Raw genomic sequence first — 14,109 nt, 5'->3', positions numbered from 1 at the left:
TCCCCCAGATCTTGGCTTCGCGATGGCGGCGGCTCTGGAAGGTTTTTGCGGGTTTTGTCGATCGTCGTAGGGTTTTCGCGACGGAGGCTTTAAGTAGGCGGAAGGGCAAGGTCGGTGGAGTCCTGGTGGGACCACACCATAGGGCGGCGCGCCCTACCCCTGGCCACGCCGGCCACACGTGTGGGCCCACCAGGGCTCCCCTCTGGTGGCTCTCGGGTGTTCTGGATGCTTCCGGAGATTCTAAGATGCTGGGCGTTGATTTCGTCCGATTCCGAGAATATTTCCTTACTAGGATTTCTGAAACCAAAAACAGCAAAAACAAAGAACTGGCCCTTCGGCATCTCGTCAATAGGTTAGTTCCAGAAAACGCATAAATATGACATAAAGTATGCATAAAACATGTAGATATCATCAATAATGTGGCATGGAACATAAGAAATTATCGATACGTCGGAGACGTATCATTGTGTTCTTCGTTTTACTTTAATATTCATGGCGAAAGCTGAAAGCCTCAGCATTTATTTTTCACGTTTATGGCGAAAGCTGAAAGCCGCAGCACTTATTGTTATTTGGTTGGAAACAGAAAATGCTTCATGTGGTAGTTGGTATATTGTCTTGAATAATTTGATACTTGGCAATTGTTTTGAGCTCTCAAGTAGATCATGTTTAGGCTTTTGCACCATGTAGTTTAAGCCTATTAGTGGAGAACTACCGTAGAGCTGGCTGAAATTTGGTTTGCATGATTGGTCTCTCTAAGGTCTAGATATTTTCTGGTAAAAGTGTTTGAGTAACAAGGAAGACAGTGTAGAGTCTTATAATGCTTGCAATATGTTCTTATGTAAGTTTTGCTGTACCGGTTTATACTTGTGCTTGCTTCAAACAACCTTGCTAGCCAAGCCTTGTACCGAGAGGGAATGCTTCTCGTGCATCCAAAACCTTGAGCCAAAATCTATGCATTTGTGTCCACCATAACTACCTACTATGTGGTATTTTTCTGCCATTCCAAGTAAATACTTCATGTGCTACCTTTAAACAATTCAAAACTTTATTACTCCTTATTTGTGTCAATGTTTTATAGCTCATGAGGAAGTATGTGGTGTTTTATCTTTCAATCTTGTTGGGCAGACTTTCACCAATGGACTAGTGGCATATACATCCGCTTATCCAATAATTTTGCAAAAAGAGCTGGCAACGTGGTGCCCAGCCCCAATTAATTAACTTCCATTAATAATTCTCTTCACATGTTTTGCCCTGATTTATCAGTAAGCAACTTAATTCTGCAATAGACACTCCTCCATGGTATGTGAAATGTTGGAAGGCACCCGAGGATTCGGTTAGCCATGGCTTGAGAAAGCAAAAGTTTGGGAGGAGTGTCATCTATAAATAAAACTAAAATACATGTGTAAACAAAAGAGAAGAGGGATGATCTACCTTGCTGGTAGAAATAACGTCCTTCATGGGAGCTGCTCTTTGAAAGTCTGTTTGACAAGGGGGTTAGAGTGCCCACTACCATTCGTTGACAACAACAAACACCTCTCAAAACTTTATTTTTATGTTCTCTTTATGATTTCAAAACTTAAAAAGCTCAACCAAATGATTTAATCCCTGCTTCCCTCTGCGAAAGGCCTTTCTTTTACTTTATGTTGAGTCAGTTTACCTACTTCTTTCTATCTTAGAAGCAAACACTTGTGTCAACTATGTGCATTGATTCTTACATGCTTGCTTATTGCACTTATTATATTACTTTGTGTTGACAATTATCCATGAGATATGCATGTTGAAGTTGAAAGAAATTGCTGAAACTTAAATCTTCCTTTGTGTTGCTTCAAAACCTTTCATTAAGAATCTACTGCTTTATGAGTTAACTCCTATGCAAGACTTTTTGATGCTTGTCTTGAAAGTACTATTCATGAAAAGTTTTTGCTATATGATTCAGTTGTTTAGTCATTATCTCTTTGTTAGCAAACTATAGACCATTGCTTTGAGTCACTTCATTCATCTCATATGCTTTACAATAGTATTGATCAAGATTATGTTGGTAGCATGTCACTTCAGAAATTATTCTGTTTATCGTTTACCTACTCGAGGGCGAGTAGGAACTAAGCTTGGGGATGCTTGATACGTCTCCAACTTATCTATAATTTCTTATGTTCCATGCTAGTTTTATGACAATACTTACATGTTTTATTCACACTTTATAATGTTTTTATGCATTTTCTAGGACTAACCTATTAACAAGATGCCACAGTGCCAGTTCCTGTTTTCTGCTGTTTTTTATTTCAGAAAAGTTGTTTTACAAATATTCTCGGAATTGGACAAAACAAAAGCCCACGGCCCTATTTTCCACGGAGTGTTCCAGAAGACCGAAGAGGAGTCGAGGAAGGCCAGCAGGGGGCCCTCCCCATAGGGCGGCGCGGGGGGCCCCACTTTCGCGCCTAGATGTGGGGAGGGAGCCCCGTGGCTCCCCCGACGCTGCCCCTTCGCCTATTTATTCCTTCGTCCCCGAAAACCCTAGCACAGAGAGCCAAAATACCAGAACAGTTCCAGAGACGCCGCCGCCGTCAACCCTAACTCGGGGGGGGGGGGGTTCAGAAGATCTCCTCCGGCACCCTGCCGGAGAGGGGAATCATCACCGGAGGGCTCTACATCACCATGCCCGCCTCCGGACTGATGCGTGAGTAGTTCATCCTTGGACTATGGGTCCATAGCAGTAGCTAGATGGTTGTCTTATCCTTTTGTGCCATCATGTTTAGATCTTGTGAGCTGCCTATCATGATCAAGATCATCTTATTGTAATGCTACATGTTGTGTTTGTTGGGATCCGATGAATATGGAATACTATATCAAGTTGATTATAGATCTATCTTATATGTGTTTTTTTTTATCTTGCATGCTCTTTGTTGCTAGTAGAGACTCTGGCCAAGTTGATACTTGTAACTCCAAGAGGGAGTATTTATGCTAGATAGTGGGTTCATGTCTCCATTGAATCTGGGGGAGTAACAGCAACCCCTAAGGTTGTGGATGTGCTATTGCCACTAGGGATAAAACATCAATGCTTTGTCTAAGGATATTTGAATTGTTTACATTACGCACAGTACTTAATGCAATTGTCTGTTGCTTGCAACTTAATACTGGAAGGGGTGCGGATGCTAACCCGAAGGTGGACTTTTTAGGCATAGATGCATGCTAGATGGCGGTCTATGTTCTTTGTCGTAATGCCCTAAGTAAATCTCACAGTAGTCATCATGATATGTATGTGCATTGTTATGCCCTCTCTATTTGTCAATTGCCCAACTGTAATTTGTTTACCCAACATGTTATTTATCTTATTGGAGAGACACCACTAGTGAACTGTGGACCCCGGTCCATTCTTTTACATCTGAAATACAATCTACTGCAATCATTGTTCTCTTTTGTTTTTTGCAAGCAAACATCATTTTCCACACCATACGTTTAATCCTTTGTTTTCAGCAAGCCGGTGAGATTGACAACCTCACTGTTAAGTTGGGGCAAAGTAGCTTGATTGTGTTGTGCAGGTTCCACGTTGGCACCGGAATCCCTGGTGTTGCGCCGCACTACACTCCTTCACCAACAACCTTCACGTGATCTTCATCTCCTACTGGTTCGATAACCTTGGTTTCTTACTGAGGGAAAACTCGCTGCTGTACTAATCATACCTTCCTCTTGGGGTTCCTAACGGACGTGTGCTTTACCGTCACAAGCAATCTCCACCTTCTCCAATGACTTCATCATCATCACCATGATCAAGGGGGGGTAGTCCACTTCTGGACTACGAGTTTGTGACAGTAGCTTGATCTATTTCTCTCATGTTCTTCATAGATCTTAGTATCTTATGTGCCGCCCAACATGATTACGGTCATATTTGTAATAACTATGTGGTGGATCTTTATTCTATGATATGATGCTATGAGACTTTTCTATTCTTTGTGTAAGATGTATTGATAGATGCATATTATGTACTCCTTCTTAAGTATTGGTTCTGATCCAACTTGTCTGCAATAACGTGTAGGGTGATGTGTGTGTTAGATGTAATAGCTTGGTTTTAGTGATTCAATAGTAACAACAAATGCATGATCTATTATGGCTTTGCCTTTTATTTTGCTATCTCACTAGGGATAAAGTGAATGCATGTGCTATGTTCGTCACATGACAAAAGTGATGATTGTTTTGATCAAAAGTAGCATATTTGATATTCAAATATTATGTCAAAGTACTTATGGCTATACTCTGTTAATTCTTAATACACGATTGCTTGAAGTTTTTTCTGTCTTGTGGAGTATAAGAGAGATGTGTTGCATCATCTCTATGTTAAGACTTGATGCCCATATGGATGCTTATCTTATACATGTTAAAGTTATTTTCCTCATATCTCATTGATGAATTGTTATTGTCCATTACAACTTAAAAGAGAGAATAGTCAAGTGAACCCATGAACACCATTCCAATTTTAATCATAAAAAACACATTTCCATTGCTTTTATCTTACTTTTTAGTTGCATCACTATTTAATCCGAAAATAAAAAAAAAATTATATTCTTATTTGCACACAAAACCCCAAAACAAACAAACCTTTACCACTTTTATTTAGTTTAGTTTACTTTAGTTGCTACGTCATTTACTTTTACTTACACGAAACCTTGTGCTTGACAACCACATGGTGGAGTTGTGAACACAAGGATTTATTTTATTTTGCAGGATTGGTAGAAGAAGAGCAGGAGAGATAACTCTTTACTCCATTTACCGAGAGTTTGCTATAACCCTCGAGTCATCCTTGTGGGGAAATACTCTGCTCACACATCACTTTGCACTTGGAGTCCCTGACGAGGGATCACATCACCAATGCCTACGAATTGCAGACTTGGGTTTTGGGAAGGAACGATGATGGAGATTCCGGGAGCGAGATTTGGCACACGATATACCCAGCTTCGGGTCCCCTCGGTGGAGGATCCCTACGTGCTGCTAGCAATCTAGTATATGATCATAAGTATGTTTACAGGGGGCCACCGTAGGCGGAGCTATGTTGTCTCTCTGTTCTCCCTCTGTTGGGTGTCCTGGCTGGCTTTATATATGCAACCAGCCTAGGGTTTTACAAGAGTCCTAGTCGACTACTTCTTTTGGTTGCCTTATTGGGACTTCTTCATATTGGGCCGAGCCAGGTATACTAATAATGGGTACCCGAAGGGTATGCCCATGACAGTAGCCCCCGAGTGTCTAGGGAAGTGGAAGACTTGCGTAGAGACTCCAATCATAATCATCTCCGAAGTCGAAGAAATACAAGGCGAGGTCATTGATCCGGAAATATATCAGGTCAATGTCGTAGATCATGTGCAACGTAGATGATGTCAACGATTCTCGAAGTTATTTTTCTATCGGGTGCGCGACCAGCGCTCCCGATGGGAGTAGCCCCTGAGTCGATGGGCAGGTGTTTGCATCTGGGCATAGACTCAAGTTGTACTACTCGATGAAGAACTTGACTATATTCATGGGTGTAGCCCCTCTTTTTATCGACTCTTGCTAGAGAACTTGATATAATTGTCGAGTTCTGTTGGAAGACTTGATGAAATCCATACGCTCCTGATGAGAGTAGGCTCCACTTAAGTCGAAGTGTCAAGTTGAGTAAACTAGTTTACTATCTTACCTGCAAGCCAAAACACGAAACTCGGGTCGAGTAAACTAGTTTACTATCTTGTCTATTTTGATAAATTTCTTTATAAACCTGAAACTTTGGGTAAACAACTTTGCTATATTTATTCGTCTCGCAGAATTGAATGAAATCTCCATGCTTTCTCTCTTTTTTAAATTCTTCGAGTCCAAGGAGATGCTATATTTTCTTCGACAACTATATTGTACATGGATATTGGTAAATGCGGCTGGTTCATCTGAGGGATCAGGTACCAGTTAATTGCTCTAGTGGCAAATCCAGATAAACCTACTTCAAACTCGCGTCCCCGGACATGAATTCGGGATACTGACGTAATTCAGAACGTGCTGCTTTTGGACTTAGTGAAACTAAATTCCACCAAAATTATCGGATCCACAGCGTGTCCGCCAGGATTTTTCTTCACATCTGTTGATGTGGATATAGTCGGAGAGCGCATTCGTGTGCGATGCCACGCCACATAGGATGGATCCTGGGGTCTTACCTTTGTGACCTTTTTACGAGTCACGACATTCGGAGTTTTTACCGCGGTGGACGCGCTTCGAGAATATGTTGTCTAGCGCCTTGTTTGACTGATGTAATGACACATTTTTCGGGTTCTTCTATATTTTTCACGGGTGTGATGGGATAGCCGAATGTATTGGATTCTTTTATATTTTCGTAGGGTACACCGCCGGTGCTCTTGATCGGAATAAATGACGATTCAATGGACCCGAAGATTTTTCCACCTTTTTTTGTCGGGTTCCTCCTTGAGGAAATTTTCATCGGGTTCCTCCTTGAAGAAATTTTCGTTGGGTTCCTCCTTGAAGAAATTTTTGTCGAGTTCCTCCTTGAATTTTTTTTCGTCGGGTTCCTCCTTGAAGATTTTTTTTATCGAGCTCCTCCTTGAAGAAATTTTCGTCTGGTTCTTCGTTGATGTAGATTTTCCTAGGTGCAGTTCCTCTTCTGTCAACCTGAGATGTAGAGTGAATTTATACAACGCGGCCCTCGAGTGTTGGGTGCGGGAAAAGTAAACGATAATCAACTTTGTGTAAAATAAAGGAAAACTTAGCTTATTAGGTACGACGGAGTCGACGCGCGATGAAATCTTCGAGTGCGGAGAAGAAGTCGAGCCGAAGTAGAAACCACAAAATAGCAAAAATAGATGCCGCCAAATTGTTGATGAAGAAAATAGCCGAGCCCCTGAGCGTTGCTGGGGTGATGTCATGATTGTTGCTTAGGTGTCGTGTCGCAGTTGTGACCCGCGGTGAAGTCGTTGTCGAGCCCCCAAGTGTTAGCCGTGACGTCGGAAGAAGTTGACGGAGTCGCGGCATCATATAAGGTGAAGTCATTTAGGATGAAGCCATTGAGAATAATATAATATGAATCCACTGAAAATTTACGCCATTGGAGAAGAAATCGTTTGAAGATTAAACCATTGAAGATTACGCTATTAAAGATGAAGTACTGAAGATGAATCCAAGATGAAGTATTTGTGATGAATACACATTGAAGACTACGCCATTAAATATGAAGCATATATTGAAGATGAATCCGTCGATATCATAGAGGATGAATCCATTGACCCGAAGAAAATAAATCGAGTAATAACCATAGAAGATGAATCCATTGACCCGGAAATGCGTCGGGTAGTATTATATTGGAGGAAACCAATGATAACTCGAAGAAGAAAAATCCAGTAAGCCAAAGAAGATAAATCCACTGAGCCGAAGAAGATAAATCCACTAAGCCGAAGAAAATAAATTCACTGAGTCAGGAAAGATATATCAAGAGTCGAAGAAGATAAATCCACTAAGCCGAAGAAAATAAATCCACTGAGCCGGGGAAGATATATCCAGAGCCAAAGATAATAAATTTATGGATGATGAAAATAAATCCACTGAGCCGGGGAAGATATATCTAGAGCCGAAGAAGATAAATACACTAAGCCAAAGAAAATAAATCCACTGAGCTAGGGAAGATATATCTGGAGCCGAAGAAAATAAATTCATGGACGATGAAGCCGATGAAGTTGCGACGGTAAAGTCAGACGGTGCATAGCCGAAACTAGTCGACGCAGTAGATAAACGTTGAGGTCAATTCCCGCCGGCTGAGGTAGCCGATAGAAGATGTCGATGAAAAAGCCTTAGTGGTGGATGGCGATGCTGTCTCCCTCGGATTCAATGACGGTGTAGAGTTCAACGGCGCCTGGCCGGGTGTAGTCGATGTAGTCGCACGATACTGATACGTCTCCAACGTATCTATAATTTCCGATGTTCCATGCTTGTTTTATGACAATACCAACATGTTTTGTTCACACTTTATATCATTTTTATGCGTTTTCCGGAACTAACCTATTGACGAGATGCCGAGAGGCCGATTCTTTGTTTTCTGCTGTTTTTGGTTTCAGAAATCCTAGTAACGAAATATTCTCGGAATCGGACGAAATCAACGCCCAAGTTCCTATTTTCATCGGAAGCATCCAGAACACCCGGGAAGGACCAGAGGGGAGCCCTGGGGGCCCCACACCACACCCCGGCGCGGCCAGGGGGGGCCGCGCCCCCCTATAGTGTGGGCCCCCCAGAGACCTTCCGACTCCGATTCTTCGCCTATTTAAGCCGTCGTGACCTAAAACTTCGATACCAATTGACGAAACTCCAGAAAGACTCCAGGGGCGCCGCCACCGTCGCAAAACTCCAATTCGGGGGACAGAACTCTGTTCCGGCACCCTGCCGGGACGGGGAAGTGCCCCCGGAAGGCTTCTCCATCGACACCGCTGCCATCTCCACCGCCATCTTCATCACCGATGCTACTCCCATGAGGAGGGAGTAGTTCTCCATCGAGGCTCGGGGCTGTACCGGTAGCTATGTGGTTAATCTCTCTCCATGTACTTCAATACAATGATCTCATGAGCTGCTTTACATGATTGAGATTCATATGAGTTTTGTATCACAATTCATCTATGTGCTACTCTAGTGATGTTATTAAAGTATTCTATTCCTCCTGCATGGTGTAAAGTGGACAGGGTGTGCATCATGTAGTTCTTGGCTTAGTTTATGATCGTGATCTCTTATGGATTGTGGAGTTAATTATCATTATGATGGTATTGATGTGATCTATTTGGTTATATTGATCTATCTTACACTATAAGGTTACTTAAACATGAGCATTATTGTGGAGCTTGTTAACTCCGGCATTGAGGGTTCGTGTAATCCTACGCAATGTGTTCATCATCCAACAAAAGTGTAGAGTATGCATTTATCTATTCTGTTATGTGATCAATGTTGAGAGTGTCCACTAGTGAAAGTGTAATCCCTAGGCCTTGTTCCTAAATACTGCTGAGTTACTACTGCTTGTTTACTGTTTTACTATGTTACTACTGCTGCAATACTACCACCATCAACTACACGCCAGCAAGCTATTTTCTGGCACCGTTGCTACTGCTCCTATATATTCATACCACCTGTATTTCACTATCTCTTCGCCGAACTAGTGCACCTATTAGGTGTGTTGGGGACACAAGAGACTTCTTGCTTTGTGGTTGCAGGGTTGCATGAGAGGGATATCTTTGACCTCTTCCTCCCTGAGTTCGATAAACCTTGGGTATCCACTTAAGGGAAAACTTGCTGCTGTTCTACAAACCTCTGCTCTTGGAGGCCCAACACTGTCTACAGGAAAGGAGGGGGAAAGTAGGCATCAAGCACTTTTCTGGCGCCGTTGCCGGGGAGGAAAGGTAAAAGGCACTCATACTTCGGTTCCAGGTAAAGTACTTTTCTGGCGCCATTGTGTTTGTGCTCGAAGCTATTTCCTTTAGATCCTGCAATTGCAACTTTTTGTTTCTTGTTTACACTAGTTAGGCATAATGGAAAACATCTGTGAGCTCTTTGTACTATTTCCTGAGTCAAGACATGAATGGTTTAATGCGAAAATTAAAAAACCCATGGAACATGTTAGCATGAATACTTTGAACACCATTGTTGCTAATGATATGGAAAATTCTAAGCTTGGGGAAGCTGGTTTTGATGAGCATGATCTTTTTAGTCCACCAAGCATTGAGGAGAAAATTTTCTTTGATGATACTTTGCCTCCTATTTATGATGATTATAATGATAGTAGTCTTTTGGTACCACCTACTATGGAGGATAAATTTGATTATGATTACAATATGCCTCCTATATTTGATGATGAGAATAATAATGATAGCTACTTTGTTGAATTTGCTCCCACTACAACTAATAAAATTGATTATGCTTATGTGGGTAGTAATAATTTTATGCATGAGACTCATGATAAGAATGTTTCATTTGATAGTTATATTGTTGAGTTTGCTCATGTTGCTACTGAAAGTTATTATGAGAGAGGAAAATATGGTTGTAGAAATTTTCATGTTACTAAAACACCTCTCTATATGCTTAAAATTTTGAAACTACACTTGTTTTATCTTCCTATGCTTGTTACTTTGCTCTTCATGAACTTGTTTATTTACAAGATTCCCATGCATAGGAAGCATGTTAGACTTAAATATGTTTCTAATTTGCCTCTTGATGCTCTCTTTTGCTTCAAATACTATTTCTTATGAGTGCATCATTAAAACTGCTGAGCCCATCTTAATGGCTATAAAGAAAAGAACTTCTTGGGAGATAACCCATGTGTTATTTTGCTACAGTACTTTGTTTTATATTTGTGTCTTGGAAGTTGTTTACTACTGTAGCAACCTCTCCTTATCTTAGTTGTGTGTTTTGTTGTGCCAAGTAAAGCCGTTGATAGAAAAGTAAGTACTAGATTTGGATTACTGCACAGTTCCAGATTTCTTTGCTGTCACGAATCTGGGTCCACCTCCCTGTAGGTAGCTCAGAAAATTAAGCCAATTTACGTGCGTGTTCCTCAGATATGTACGCAACTTTCATTAGTTTTGAGTTTTCTGATTTGAGCAACGGAAGTATTTATTAGAAATTCGTCTTTACGGACTGTTCTGTTTTGACAGATTCTGCCTTTTATTTCGCATTGCCTCTTTTGCTATGTGGGATGGATTTCTTTGTTCCATTAAACTCCAGTAGCTTTGAGCAATGTCCAGAAGTGTTAAGAATGATTGTGTCACCTCTAAACATGTGAGTTTTTGATTATGTACTAACCCCTCTAATGAAGTTTATGAGAAGTTTGGTGTGAAGGAAGTTTTTAAGGGTCAAGATAGGAGGATGATATACTATGATCAAGAAGAGTGAAAGCTCTAAGCTTGGGGATGCCCCGGTGGTTCACCCCTGCATATATCAAGAAGACTCAAGCGTCTAAGCTTGGGGATGCCCAAGGCATCCCCTTCTTCATCGACAAATTATCAGGTTCCTTCTCTTGAAACTATATTTTTATTCCGTCACATCTTATGTACTTTACTTGGAGCGTCTGTTTGTTTTTGTTTTTGTTTGTGTTTGAATAAATTGGATTACATCATGCTTGTGTGGGAGAGAGACACGCTCCGCTGTAGCATATGGACAAGTATGTCCTTGGTTTCTACTCATAGTATTCATGGCGAAGTTTCTCCTTCGTTAAATTGTTATATGGTTGGAATTGGAAAATGATACATGTAGTAATTGCTATAAATGTTTTGGGTAATGTGATACTTGGCAATTGTTGTGCTCATGATTAAGCTCTTGCATCATATGCTTTGCACCCATTAATGAAGAAATACATAGAGCATGCTAAAATTTGGTTTGCATATTTGGTTTCTCTAAGGTCTAGATAATTTCTAGTATTGAGTTTGAACAACAAGGAAGACGGTGTAGAGTCTTATAATGTTTTCAATATGTCTTTTATGTGAGTTTTGCTGCACCGGTTCATCCTTGTGTTTGTTTCAAATAAACCTTGCTAGCCTAAACCTTGTATCGAGAGGGAATACTTCTCATGCATCCAAAATCCTTGAGCCAAACAACACTATGCCATTTGTGTCCACCATACCTACCTACTACATGGTATTTTCCGCCATTCCAAAGTAAATTGCTTGAGTGCTACCTTTAAAATTCCATCATTCACCTTTGCAATATATAGCTCATGGGACAAATAGCTTAAAAACTATTGTGGTATTGAATATGTAATTATGCACTTTATCTCTTATTAAGTTGCTTGTTGTGCGATAACCATGTTCACTGGGGACGCCATCAACTATTCATTGTTGAATTTCATGTGAGTTGCTATGCATGTCCGTCTTGTCTGAAGTAAGAGAGATCTACCACCCTATGGTTAAGCATGCATATTGTTAGAGAAGAACATTGGGCCGCTAACTAAAGCCATGATCCATGGTGGAAGTTTCAGTTTTGGACATATATCCTCAATCTCATATGAGAAAATTATTAATTGTTGTTACATGCTTATGCATAAAAGAGGAGTCCATTATCTGTTGTCTATGTTGTCCCGGTATGGATGTCTAAGTTGAGAATAATCAATAGCGAGAAATCCAATGCGAGCTTTCTCCTTAGACCTTTGTACAGGCGGCATAGAGGTACCCCTTTGTGACACTTGGTTAAAACATGTGCATTGTGATGATCCGTAGTCCAAGCTAATTAGGACAAGGTGCGGGCACTATTAGTATACTATGCATGAGGCTTGCAACTTGTAAGATATAATTTACATGATACATATGCTTTATTACTACCGTTGACAAAATTGTTTCATGTTTTCAAAATAAAAGCTCTAGCACAAATATAGCAATCGATGCTTTCCTCTTTGAAGGACCATTCTTTTACTTTTATTGTTGAGTCAGTTCACCTATCTTTCTCCACCTCAAGAAGCAAACATTTGTGTGAACCGTGCATTGATTCTTATATACTTGCTTATTGCATTTGTTATATTGCTTTGCATTGACAACTATCCATGAGATATACATGTTACAAGTTGAAAGCAACCGCTGAAACTTAATCTTCCATTGTGTTGCTTCAATGTCTCTGCTATGAATTTATTGCTTTATGAGTAACTCTTATGCAAGACTTATTGATGCTTGTCTCGAAAGTACTATTCATGAAAAGTCTTTGCTATATGATTCAATTGTTTACTCATTGCATTTACATTGTTTCGAATCGCTGCATTCATCTCATATGCTTTACAATGGTATGATTAAGATTATGTTGGTAGCATGTCACCTCAGAAATTATCTTTTATCGTTTACCTACTCGAGGACGAGTAGGAACTAAGCTTGGGGATGCTGATACGTCTCCAACGTATCTATAATTTCCGATGTTCCATGCTTGTTTTATGACAATACCAACATGTTTTGTTCACACTTTATATCATTTTTATGCGTTTTCCGGAACTAACCTATTGACGAGATGCCGAGAGGCCGATTGCTGTTTTACGCTGTTTTTGGTTTCAGAAATCCTAGTAACGAAATATTCTCGGAATCGGACGAAATCAACGCCCAAGTTCCTATTTTCATCGGAAGCATCCGTAACACCCGGGAAGGACCAGAGGGGAGCCCTGGGGGCCCCACACCACACCCCCGGCGCGGCCGGGGGCCGCCCCCCTATAGTGTGGGCCCCCCAGAGACCTTCCGACTCCGATTCTTCGCCTATTTAAGCCGTCGTGACCTAAAACTTCGATACCAATTGACGAAACTCCAGAAAGACTCCAGGGGCGCCGCCACCGTCGCAAAACTCCAATTCAGGGGACAGAACTCTGTTCCGGCACCCTGCCGGGACGGGGAAGTGCCCCCGGAAGGCTTCTCCATCGACACCGCTGCCATCTCCACCGCCATCTTCATCACCGCTGCTACTCCCATGAGGAGGGAGTAGTTCTCCATCGAGGCTCGGGGCTGTACCGGTAGCTATGTGGTTAATCTCTCTCCATGTACTTCAATACAATGATCTCATGAGCTGCTTTACATGATTGAGATTCATATGAGTTTTGTATCACAATTCATCTATGTGCTACTCTAGTGATGTTATTAAAGTATTCTATTCCTCCTGCATGGTGTAAAGTGGACAGGGTGTGCATCATGTAGTTCTTGGCTTAGTTTATGATCGTGATCTCTTATGGATTGTGGAGTTAATTATCATTATGATGGTATTGATGTGATCTATTTGGTTATATTGATCTATCTTACACTATAAGGTTACTTAAACATGAGCATTATTGTGGAGCTTGTTAACTCCGGCATTGAGGGTTCGTGTAATCCTACGCAATGTGTTCATCATCCAACAAAAGTGTAGAGTATGCATTTATCTATTCTGTTATGTGATCAATGTTGAGAGTGTCCACTAGTGAAAGTGTAATCCCTAGGCCTTGTTCCTAAATACTGCTGAGTTACTACTGCTTGTTTACTGTTTTCCTGTGTTACTACTGCTGCAATACTACCACCATCAACTACACGCCAGCAAGCTATTTTCTGGCACCGTTGCTACTGCTCCTATATATTCATACCACCTGTATTTCACTATCTCTTCGCCGAACTAGTGCACCTATTAGGT

This window comes from Lolium perenne, chromosome 3, assembly GCF_019359855.2.
Source record: "Lolium perenne isolate Kyuss_39 chromosome 3, Kyuss_2.0, whole genome shotgun sequence".
Lineage (NCBI taxonomy): Eukaryota > Viridiplantae > Streptophyta > Magnoliopsida > Poales > Poaceae > Lolium > Lolium perenne.
Note: the sequence above shows the minus strand (reverse complement) of the source record.